The sequence below is a fragment of the Schistocerca piceifrons genome, chromosome 7 (genome assembly GCF_021461385.2).
Source record: "Schistocerca piceifrons isolate TAMUIC-IGC-003096 chromosome 7, iqSchPice1.1, whole genome shotgun sequence".
Classification (NCBI taxonomy): Eukaryota; Metazoa; Arthropoda; class Insecta; order Orthoptera; family Acrididae; genus Schistocerca; species Schistocerca piceifrons.
Window position 1 is genome coordinate 381,857,214 of NC_060144.1, and position 11,294 is coordinate 381,868,507.

General features: G+C 43.6%; 1 non-coding gene across 1 annotated transcript; it reads right to left on the reverse strand.

Moving 5' to 3' along the window:
- Positions 1 to 5,083: 5,083 nt before the first annotated feature.
- On the reverse strand, positions 5,084 to 5,167 carry Trnap-ugg. Its single transcript has one exon. It is a non-coding gene; the product is annotated as a tRNA-Pro (tRNA).
- Between the last annotated feature and the right edge of the window lie 6,127 nt (positions 5,168 to 11,294).

The following is an 11,294-nucleotide window of genomic DNA, read 5'->3' on the forward strand; positions in this document are numbered from 1 at the left end:
CTGTCAACTGTCGAGTTTCGCAACATGAAGATGGATTTTCATCATCACTTTGCCACACGCATTGCTCCTGCGAGGAGTTAACTAGCTTGCAGCACTACCTGCTACAAAACTAAGAGAAATGTTGATATTGTCTGCTAAATAGGTTATATAAATTTGAAATAGCAGAAAGTCTACATCACTTTAACTGCTGAATCACACTCATCACTTCCGTTTAACTAGATGGTGTCTTGTGAGTTACTATGAATTGCCGCGTTTCAGACATGAAATAAAGAATCGAATCACATAACAGAGACGACAGACCACAGAAAACGTAGGTAGTTGGAAGCCCCTTATGGGGAATCATATCAAAAGCCTTTTTGGAGCTCTATAAATACGATATCACCTTGAGAGCCCTTGTAAACAGTACGTAGTGTGAATAAAGTGGCAGCTGTGACTCACAAAGGTGATTGTTTCCGAATTCAAGATGGTTTGATGTCATTAAGTAACATATTTCGTGATATTTGATGACGTTGGGATAAAGTATTTGCCCACACGTCGTGCTCGATGTCGATGTCAATGAAATCGACCTGTAGCTCAGTGGATTACGTTTATTTTCTGTCGTATGTATTCCGAAGATCTGTGGAACTCTCCATTCTTCTCCTTCTACATAAATACTAGATTACTCCTCCTGATAGCTTAGTAAAGGTAATTCAGCGGCTGCATCGTTAATGCACAAGAATTATCCCTAAATTGTTAGCTCACTCAGGAAAGACATTGCCTACGACAGTGGTAGGGTCATGACCACATAATGGAACATGTATGGTGACATTCTGATAGTTTTGTTACTTCCAGAAATGTCAGAAAATTATCTTTCAGGATTCACTTAATAAGTTCGTGGTATACCAATCAAAGATTCTGAATGAAATGCACTTTGGTGTGTCATGAACTAATGAAATACATTTTCACAGACAACTGAGATTACTTTCTCGCAGCAACCACAACTTATCTCGTTGTCTACATTGCGCATTATCTGTATCCGCCATTACGAGGGCAATGAGGAGGCGATGAATGCCGCAGCTGGCCGCTTGCTTCATGGAAATGACGACGCACTGTAAAACAGTAAGAGGCTCAGGTCGCAGTTCCAAACTGGCGCGAAGGTGACAGTTAACATCCTCTGTGACAGAGCTACAAAAAGCTATTTCCAGCTGAGAACTATAATCATTTTGGCATCATAAGACGTCTCGCTACGTTCGGTAACCAGTAGATCTGGTAGTAAGAAACATAGAATACTGCAGAACTGCTTCTGAAAATACACGGACCTGTTAAGAAATCGTATCACTGAATACTTTAACTGTGTACCATTCAGCTACTACTCCCACAGTCACACTGTCGCATTTACGTTGTAATCCGGTAAAGTTCCTTCAGTATAACAAAACACTTCACATGTAATTATGATACCTATTCTTTATATGGGATTGATGAGACACCGTGTGCATTAGTGTAATGCAGATTAATAGAGTTTCCCGTTATGTTACTGAACAAAATAAACATAGTTATCAGAGATTAGCTGATTCTGAGTTAAACAACGTTTAAAGCGCAGTCGCCAAAACAAAAGCAACAACAACAAACAAAGAAAACAATAACTCACTTTCTTGGTGGTTGATCGATAAGGGGCGAGGAAGATAAACACATCGGAGTGCGAGATTAGAAGCCGTGCTGTAGGTGTGTTTGAGAACCAAGCTCCTTCGTGCTGTCCTCCAGGTCCCAGCTCATACTCCGCGACTGCAAGGCATCTCATTTTTGGCAACAAATGTCAGCTGCGAAGGAAAAGTGTCTGTGAAGCCTTTTGTCATACAAAACACCTCAGTGACACCAGATGCGCATCAATAACAATACATTCTGTGGATTTTAAAGGTCATCATTTGAAATAATGTTTGCTATGGCTTACCCATAGTTTTCTCCACATAAAGTTTTAATACAGTACTCCAGATCATCATCAGGCATCACAGATTTAGGTCTACGGTGTCCTTAAAGCAAATACCAGGATCAATCCCTTGAAGGAGCACAGGCGACTTCGTCCCCCATCCTTCCCAGTTAGAGATTCCGATTCACCTCTAATCTCGTTTTCGACGAGACATTGCACCGCAGTTCTCCTTCCTTTCTTTCAACCTCAATATGACTACCGAAGGTAAGTGTCACACGAAGGTTAATTGATTGCCACACGTGGCAGTTGTCTGATACACTATCAATAATCATAGTAGTATATTGCAGAAACGCCCTTCATCAACGTCGGTTTGCCTTCCTGAAGGTGGTGATTAATTTGTCTCAACACGATAGTATTTAAAAACATGCAACTTGACTTTCTCTATGGCAATCATTGCATATAGGACATAGGTGTTTCGAATTCCCTCCACTGCTTTCACCATTTTATTAAAAGTAAATAGAACGCAGTCACAAACGTCACAGTTTTACTCCTTTTTATAGTTCTTTTTCTGACACTTAAACGAAACACCTGATAACGTCAAAAATGAGAAATATTAAAGTTGTCTCGGCATGAGCTACAGTACTAACTTGAGCAAAACAAGACTATAGTTAAATATCTTTACAGGAAAAGGCAATACAAAATCGCCACGGAGTGTTCTGAAACATAATAACATTCTCAATGTTGCGTGATGCTATACTTGCTAAGGTAGATATGTCCACTGCATCGCGATCATTTTGGCCGTCGCCGGTCGGTATCAAGGGGGCTCTGGCTGATGGTACTGAAATTTGTCTTATTGTGATAGACACCTATAAGCCTTTTCGCAGAAATGTTTCCGCATGATTTTCCTATTATGGGCTGGTTGGAAAATTAACGAAACTGTCCCTATCCTACTGTCAGACTAATGCTCTTAGCAGACGAACGGAATACGGCTGAAGAAAGAAAGGTACAGTATAGGTTTCATGTTACGGCCACACGTTCGCACTACATGACATTGACCACTTGACCACCAGTAGGTTACTCACAGCAACAGCTCAAGTGGAAGTCAATAGTCTTGTACCGTGTGCAGCGTACCCCATTCTGACGAAAACATGATACTAACACATGTGATATTCGATGGTTGGTTGGACTCAGGATAGCTTTTAATGACGAAGGTGAAGGTTCGATTCCTGCTGGGTTTAACGGCCACAAGTATACCTTCTTCACCTATAGTAACGCCACTTATAGAACGCAGGACTATGAAAATCGACATTAATCATGTCCATTCGCTACTGAGTGCAGTAGAGTTGCATTACTTCTTTCTGTCAAAGGCTGAAGTCGCTGCTTACGGAAACTCTGCTTCTAGTAAGCTTTCTGATCCTAGTAATATCATTTTAATTCACGAGCCGAACCTCATGTACTGTCATACGACCTTCATTTCTGATTTTAAGTTACCTTGTAATTTTGAAAATATTGACAGCGGACTAGGTTTCGAGTCCTGATTCCCATTTTTCTCTGGATTTGACCTCTTCGAGATGATACTATCCCATCATTTCGTTGCTTCCTCACGATAACGAACTCCTCAGGTGTCTACAAACGGTGTAATGCTAACTGCTAATGAAATGGAATTTGAAAGTGAAACCTTTTCGTGTGACGTCAACGATATGCGTGGGGCTGCAGTTGCAGGCAACACGTAACTATTTGTTGCATTAGCTGAACGTTTGCACATCGCGCTGCTGCTGAAGAAACAATAAATGTTTCATTTATATTCGTATGTACAGGACAACAGTAAAACATGGCAGTTTCAAGTGTCTGCCAGAAAAAGTCATTTGAGTCGTCGTTTCAGGTTCCCATATCACACTGTTGGTGACCATATTTAACATCTGAGATCTGATTGTGATTAGTTAGCTGTTCATACAGATTCTGCTTTCAGCTCCCCGTCCGTCACCATAACTTTATCTCTTGGCGTTTCACACCTGTGCATTGCTCTTCATTACTGGCCATTTATGGTTATTTCTCAGAGGCCATTTAAGCCTCATGGGGTTCCCAGTGCCATGTTAAATATATCGTCATTTATTTCCAGTTTTCGACATTCGGCGTATGAAACTGATGCTGGTGAATACTTGATTTTTCACGTCTCTTTATACCTATTCGAGTCTCGATAAGACGTCAAGCTTTGTTTGGTTAACTGTAGATTCAAATTCAGAACACGAACAGACAGTCCTCATATCGTTTGTGCTTGTGTTAAGACTTCTGAAGTGTCACTCATTGTAATGAATTTTACTTTAATAGCGTTTGGAACTGTGTCATCTCTAATGACGTGTTTTGTAATGTTTGTTGTATGACGTTATTAGCATAAATCTGGACTGACTGTCATAATGGCAGTGTTTTCTTGTAGTCTCTTGTGATAACCGTTGGGTAAAGTAAAATGACTGTGCACTACAGGTTTTCGAAGTTTTGAGGACTTGCGACACACCTACGGTCCATTAGTTCTACTCAGCAGTGGTCCACTTCTTTTGCTGTCCAGTTTATAAAAGTTTCAAGCATATTCTCGTGAAACAGGAAGACTCTGTGTGGACCTTCACAGATGGTATCCAATGACTGCCACCGTGGAATTTTTTTATTATTTTTATTGAGCTGCTGTAATTAAAGAAACTGTTGTACCAAATGGTCAACTAACAGAAGTAGCAGCTGACTCTAGTTGTAAACGTTAGAGACTGTTCGCAGACGTTTCTGCAGAAACACTAACAGCTAGATTTGCTCCAGGGTTGTCTTGGGTAGGCTTCTTCTCACTAGCGATTTTTATACGAACTGCTCTAGGAAAAGACAAACGGAAAGCGGTAAGCTTTATGAGAATGATACATGCAGCTTCTTCTTTCAGAGAGATCTGATGGAAGCCAATATGCGAGTGCTGAGAATGAAGAATTTGAGGAACAGGACAAAAATCTGAATCCAGAGAAATTAGATTGAAACTGTTGATACTAAGACTAAATGTATCAATAGATGCATTTGTTTGCAAAACAGATTAAAGAGAAAAATAGTACAAATGGCTCTGAGCACTATGGGACTTAATTTCTGAGGTCATCAGTCCCCTAGAACTTAGAACTAATTAAACATAAAACCTAAGGACATCACACACATCCATGCCCGAGGCAGGATTCGAACCTGCGACCGTACGTATCGCGCGGTTCCAGACTATAGCGCCTTGAACCGCTCAGCCACTCGGGCCGGCAGATGAAAGTATTATATATTCCTAAACTAACGTCATTTGTTTGTACTGCACTTGTAGATCAAACAATATTTTCTTCTCCATTAGAACAGCATTCAGTTAAATTAACTTCGTACGTTAAAGTTTACTTTAAAAAATAATGAGCTAATACTTACATGTTCATACTAGTGAATCTACAAACCAGGAGCCTCACGGAAATGCGTACATTAACAATTGATAGGAACCACGTTTAACCAGGCAGGTAGAACACAATTACGTAAATACTTACAAGCATTCGTCGTAATTTCCCATTCAAAGTTAGCAGTCATGTGTGTAAACTAAATCGCGAGCTGAAACTGAGAAATCTTGAGCAGAATTCCGGGAAATGTGGCTATTGTGTTATTGTGTTCGGAATCATTAGAGCAAATGAACGCAAGAGACACAACAACCTAAAATACACGACCAATATATATATATATATATATATATATATATATATATATATATATATATATATATATATATAGGATGGTCCATTGATAGTGACCGGGACAAATATCTCACGAAATAAGTGCCAAACTAAAAACTACAAAGAATGAAACTTGCTACCTTGAAGGGGGAAACCAGATGGCGCTGTGGTTGACCCGCTGGATCACGCTGCCATAGGTCAAGTGGATAGCAACTGCGTTTTTTAAAATAGGAACCCCCATTTTTATTACATATTCGTGTAGTACGTAAAGAAATATGAATTTTTTAGTTGGACGACTTTTTTCGCTTTGTGACACATGGCGTTGTAATGGTCACAAACATGTGGCTCACAATTTTAAATTTAAATACAGAACGTAGGTACGTTTCAAAATTTTATTTCGCTTGTTCCAATGTGATACATCTAACTTTGCGAACTTATCATTTCTGAGAACGCATGCTGTTACAGCGTGATTACCTGTAAATACAACAATAATGCAATAAATGCTCAAAATGGGGTGCAACTTCAAATGCGTTTGGCAATACGTGTAACGACATTCCTCTCAACAGCGAGTAGTTCGCCTTCCGTAATGTTCGCACATGCATTGACAATGCGCTGACTCATTTTGTCAGGCGTTGTCGGTGGATCACCATTGCAAATATCCTTCAACTTTCCCCACAGAAAGAAATCCGGGGTCGTCAGATCCGGTGAACGTGTTGGCCACGGTATGGTGCTTCGACGACCAATCCACTTGTCATGAAATATGCTCTTCAATACCGCTTCAACTGCACGCGAGCTATATGCCGGACATCCATCATGTTGGAAATATATCACGATTCTGTCATCCAGTGAAACATCTTGTAGTAACATCGGTAGAACATTGGTAGGAAATAAGCATACACTGCACCATTTAGATTTCCATCGATAAATTGGGGGCCAAGTACCCTTCCTCCCATAATGCCGCACCATACATTAACCCGCAAAGGTCGCTGATGTTACACTTGTCGCAGCCATCGTGGATTTTCCGTCGCCCATCAGTGCATATTATGCTGGTTTACGTTAGTGCTGTTGGTGAATGACACTTTGTCGCTAAATAGAACGCGTGCAAAAAATCTGTCATCGTCCAGTAATTTCTCTTGTGCCCAGTGGCAGAACTGTACACGACGTTCAAAGTCGTAGCCATGCAATTCCTGGTGCATAGAAATATCGTACGGGTGCAATCGGTGCTGATGTAGCGTTCTCAACACCGCCGTTTTTGAGATTCCCGATTCTCGCGCAATTTGTCTGCTACTGATGTGCAGATTAGCAGTGACAGCAGCTAAAACACCTACTTGGGCATCATCATTTATTGCAGTCGTTGACGTTTCACATGTGGCTGAACACTCCCTGTTTCCTTAAATAACGTAACTATCAGGCGAACGGTCCGGAAACTTGGATGAAGTCATGCAGGATACCGAGCAGCACACATAGCACACGCCCGTGGGACATTTTGATCACAATAGCCATACATCAGCAAGATATCGACCTTTTCCGTAATTGGTAAACGGTCCATTTTAACACGGGTAATGTATCACGAAGTATATACCGTTCGCAATGGCAGGTTGTTACGTGATAACACGTCATTATGCGTTTGACTATTACAGCGCCATGTACCACAAAGCGAGAAAAGTGGTCTAACTAAAACATTCATATTTCTTTACGTACTACACTAATATGTAATAAAAATGGAGGTTTCTATTTTAAAAAAACGTAGTTGATATCCGTTTGGCCTATGGCAGCGCCATCTAGCGGGCCAACCATAGCGCCATCTGGTTTCCCCCTTCAAGCTAGACGAGTTTCGTTCTTTGTAGTTTTTTCGTTTGATGCTTATTTCGTGAGATATTTGGCCCGGTCACTATCAACGGACCACCCTGTGTACACAGCTTGTAACGATCATTGATGACTGAGACCGGCTCCCTGAACAACAATACATCAATATTTATGTCATTTTAGGTTTGGTAGTGTCTCCATGCATGTGTGATAAGAGCTACACATTATGCCTTGTCTTCCCCCTGTGCTGGAGGTCAATTGTTGAAGTGTGGACCTGTGGGCGTAGTACACTTTGTGCTGCAGTTACGTCCACACAGAAGACATCAGGTCGTAAGGTTTGTGAGATGTTCGTGGAGAGAATGTTCGACGCAGAGAAATAATAATGAACACAGTGATGTGTGTACATATTAGTCTACAAAATGTGAGCATATTTGCCCTGATAGCCATTACACCCTGTATAACAAATTACATGAAATATCATTGCACGTGTAAATACAACTGCTGAATTGGTTTGAGACAATATTTTAAAAGATCATTACGAGAAATTGTGGGACAGCAACTACGTACGAAACAATCATGTAAGTGACAAGACATTTGGCTACAGTAGTAGAAGCAGTCCTAGGATGAAGACGTCACCAGAATCCATACAGAAATTTACGAGTATTTCATGAGTCTTTATTGAAAGTTTCAAGGCAAGAAACTCGAAATTGTGTAAAGTACAGTGCTAGAAACAGAAACAAATACAGACTAAGTAACAAATGCATACTGCGTTATCCCAGGCACTGGCAATGAAGTAATTTAGGGCTGTTTATACTTACAATTAAGTTAAAAGTGAACGGGAGTCCTTCAGACGCTTAACACTATGAAAAATAATTTTGACCACGATTTCGGTACAAATACTCCGCCGGCCGGAGTGGCCGTGCGGTTCTAGGCGGTACAGTATGGAGCGGAGCGACCGCTACGGTCGCAGGTTCGAGTCCCGCCTCGGGCGTGGATGTGTGTGATGTCCTTAGGTTAGTTAGGTTTAATTAGTTCTAAGTTCTAGGCGACTGATGACCTCAGAAGTTAAGTCGCATAGTACTCAGAGCCATTTGAACCATTTTGAACAAATACTCCACTGTGCGACGCCGGCAGCTGCATCCCGCCGTATAGACGGCACGCGTTGGCGAAGGGACGCCGGCAGCAACCACTGTATACGTGCTTCGATTTATACACTCCTGGAAATGGAAAAAAGAACACATTGACACCGGTGTGTCAGACCCACCATACTTGCTCCGGACACTGCGAGAGGGCTGTACAAGCAATGATCACACGCACGGCACAGCGGACTCACCTGGAACCGCGGTGTTGGCCGTCGAATGGCGCTAGCTGCGCAGCATTTATGCACCGCCGCCGTCAGTGTCAGCCAGTTTGCCGTGGCATACGGAGCTCCATCGCAGTCTTTAACACTGGTAGCATGCCGCGACAGCGTGGACGTGAACCGTATGTGCAGTTGACGGACTTTGAGCGAGGGCGTATAGTGGGCATGCGGGAGGCCGGGTGGACGTACCGCCGAATTGCTCAACACGTGGGGCATGAGGTCTCCACAGTACATCGATGTTGTCGCCAGTGGTCGGCGGAAGGTGCACGTGCCCGTCGACCTGGGACCGGATCGCAGCGACGCACTGATGCACGCCAAGACCGTAGGATCCTACGCAGTGCCGTAGGGGACCGCACCGCCACTTCCCAGCAAATTAGGGACACTGTTGCTCCTGGGGTATCGGCGAGGACCATTCGCAACCGTCTCCATGAAGCTGGGCTACGGTCCCGCGCACCGGTAGGCCGTCTTCCGCTCACGCCCCAACATCGTGCAGCCCGCCTCCAGTGGTGTCGCGACAGGCGTGAATGGAGGGACGAATGGAGACGTGTCGTCTTCAGCGATGAGAGTCGCTTCTGCCTTGGTGCCAATGATGGTCGTATGCGTGTTTGGCGCCGTGCAGGTGAGCGCCACAATCAGGAATGCATACGACGGAGGCACACAGGACCAACACCCGGCATCATGGTGTGGGGAGCGATCTCCTACACTGGCCGTACACCACAGGTGATCGTCGAGGGGACACTGAATAGTGCACGGTACATCCAAACCGTCATCGAATCCATCGTTCTACCATTCCTAGACCGGCAAGGGAACTTGCTGTTCCAACAGGACAATGCACGTCCGCATGTATCCCGTGCCACCCAACGTGCTCTAGAAGTTGTAAGTCAACTACCCTGGCCAGCAAGATCTCCGGATCTGTCCCCCATTGAGCATGTTTGGGACTAGATGATGCGTCGTCTCACGCGGTCTGCACGTCCAGCACGAACGCTGGTCCAACTGAGGCGCCAGGTGGAAATGGCATGGCAAGCCGTTCCACAGGACTACATCCAGCATCTCTACGATCGTCTCCATGGGAGAATAGCAGCCTGCATTGCTGCAAAAGGTGGATATACACTGTACTAGTGCCGACATTTTGCATGCTCTGTTGCCTGTGTCTATGTGCCTGTGGTTCTGTCAGTGTGATCATGTGATGTATCTGACCCCAGGAATGTGTCAATAAAGTTTCCCCTTCCTGGGACAATGAATTCGTGGTGTTCTTATTTCAATTTCCAGGAGTGTAGGTCAGTAAACGAAGTACTAACTGCTCCAGTTCGTGCTGCGGTGTTGGTGAACCCGTTCCACACAGTGCAGTGAAGTCCGAAGCGGCCACAGTGTAATAGTTATAAGGTCTGGTACTGGAATGGTGACACTGCGTGTTCTTACCAGTAACAGAAGCAACTTTTAATAAAATGTGAACAGGCTCATTAAGAACCAATCTTGCACGGGCGGCACTCTGCATTGCGGTGGGTTGCAGGGTACAGACGTACTTGTGGATGCCGTGAAACAAAGGCAGGAGCTGCGACCACAGAACCGGTGGAGCAGAGTGACGGTCGGCGGTGGCCTCGCGCGGTGGTTAGCAAGAAGCCAGTGGCCGACGGAGGGGCCATCAGGGGAGCGGCGGTCCGGTAACTGCCGCCAGGGGAGCCGGGCAGCCGCCCGCCGCCGGACGGCACTCCAGGGGCGTCCATCCGCCGCGGGCTACGTGCGCGGCCGACGTCGGGAGCTCCAGGGGAAGGGGCCAGGGTCGTCTCCTAATCACGAACCTGAAACAAAATGCAACGAAGCCCTGACAGGGAAAATTCTCTAGTGTAAATAAACGCTCTTGATTAATCCTAAGAATTCCAGCGGATTTTCCATAACGCCTAATATGAAGGTTACTTTGTGCCCACCCCCGAAGAAAACTAAAGAATATTTCGTTAAATGTGCTTCAGTTCTTTCAACAAAAAACTTTGTATTGATGTATCAGTAGGGTAGAGAATCTGAAAATCTCTCTTAGCACAATCTTACCAACACAAAAGCATATTCTGTGATGTTCACACTGAGTGGAGGGGTACTTTGTGACCACCACAAAAAATTTAAAAAAATACATAATTCGTTAAATGAAGTTGATTTTCATTCACAATATACTTTTTAAAGTTATGTAGATGGGTAAGAAGGATCCTGAACCTATGGTATGATTATGACCTTGGTCGCAAAATGTCACATTCACTACTAAACTCCAGTTTTTGGATTAAGTTGTGTTGGAAATTTCAAAACAATTACGGGATCTGCTATAACCAATCATTAAAAACAATTAACAGGTTTTAGAAGATTTTGAAGTATAATAAGATTACAATATTTTCACAAAGTGGGCACAATGAACCCCTACCCCACCGTCCCTGGTATTTCGGTGGTTTAACCTGGCGGTTATGCAGGGAGAGGGTCAAATTAATGCAATTCGTATTTATTCATTTTTTCCCATCCTGAAAGCTAAAGT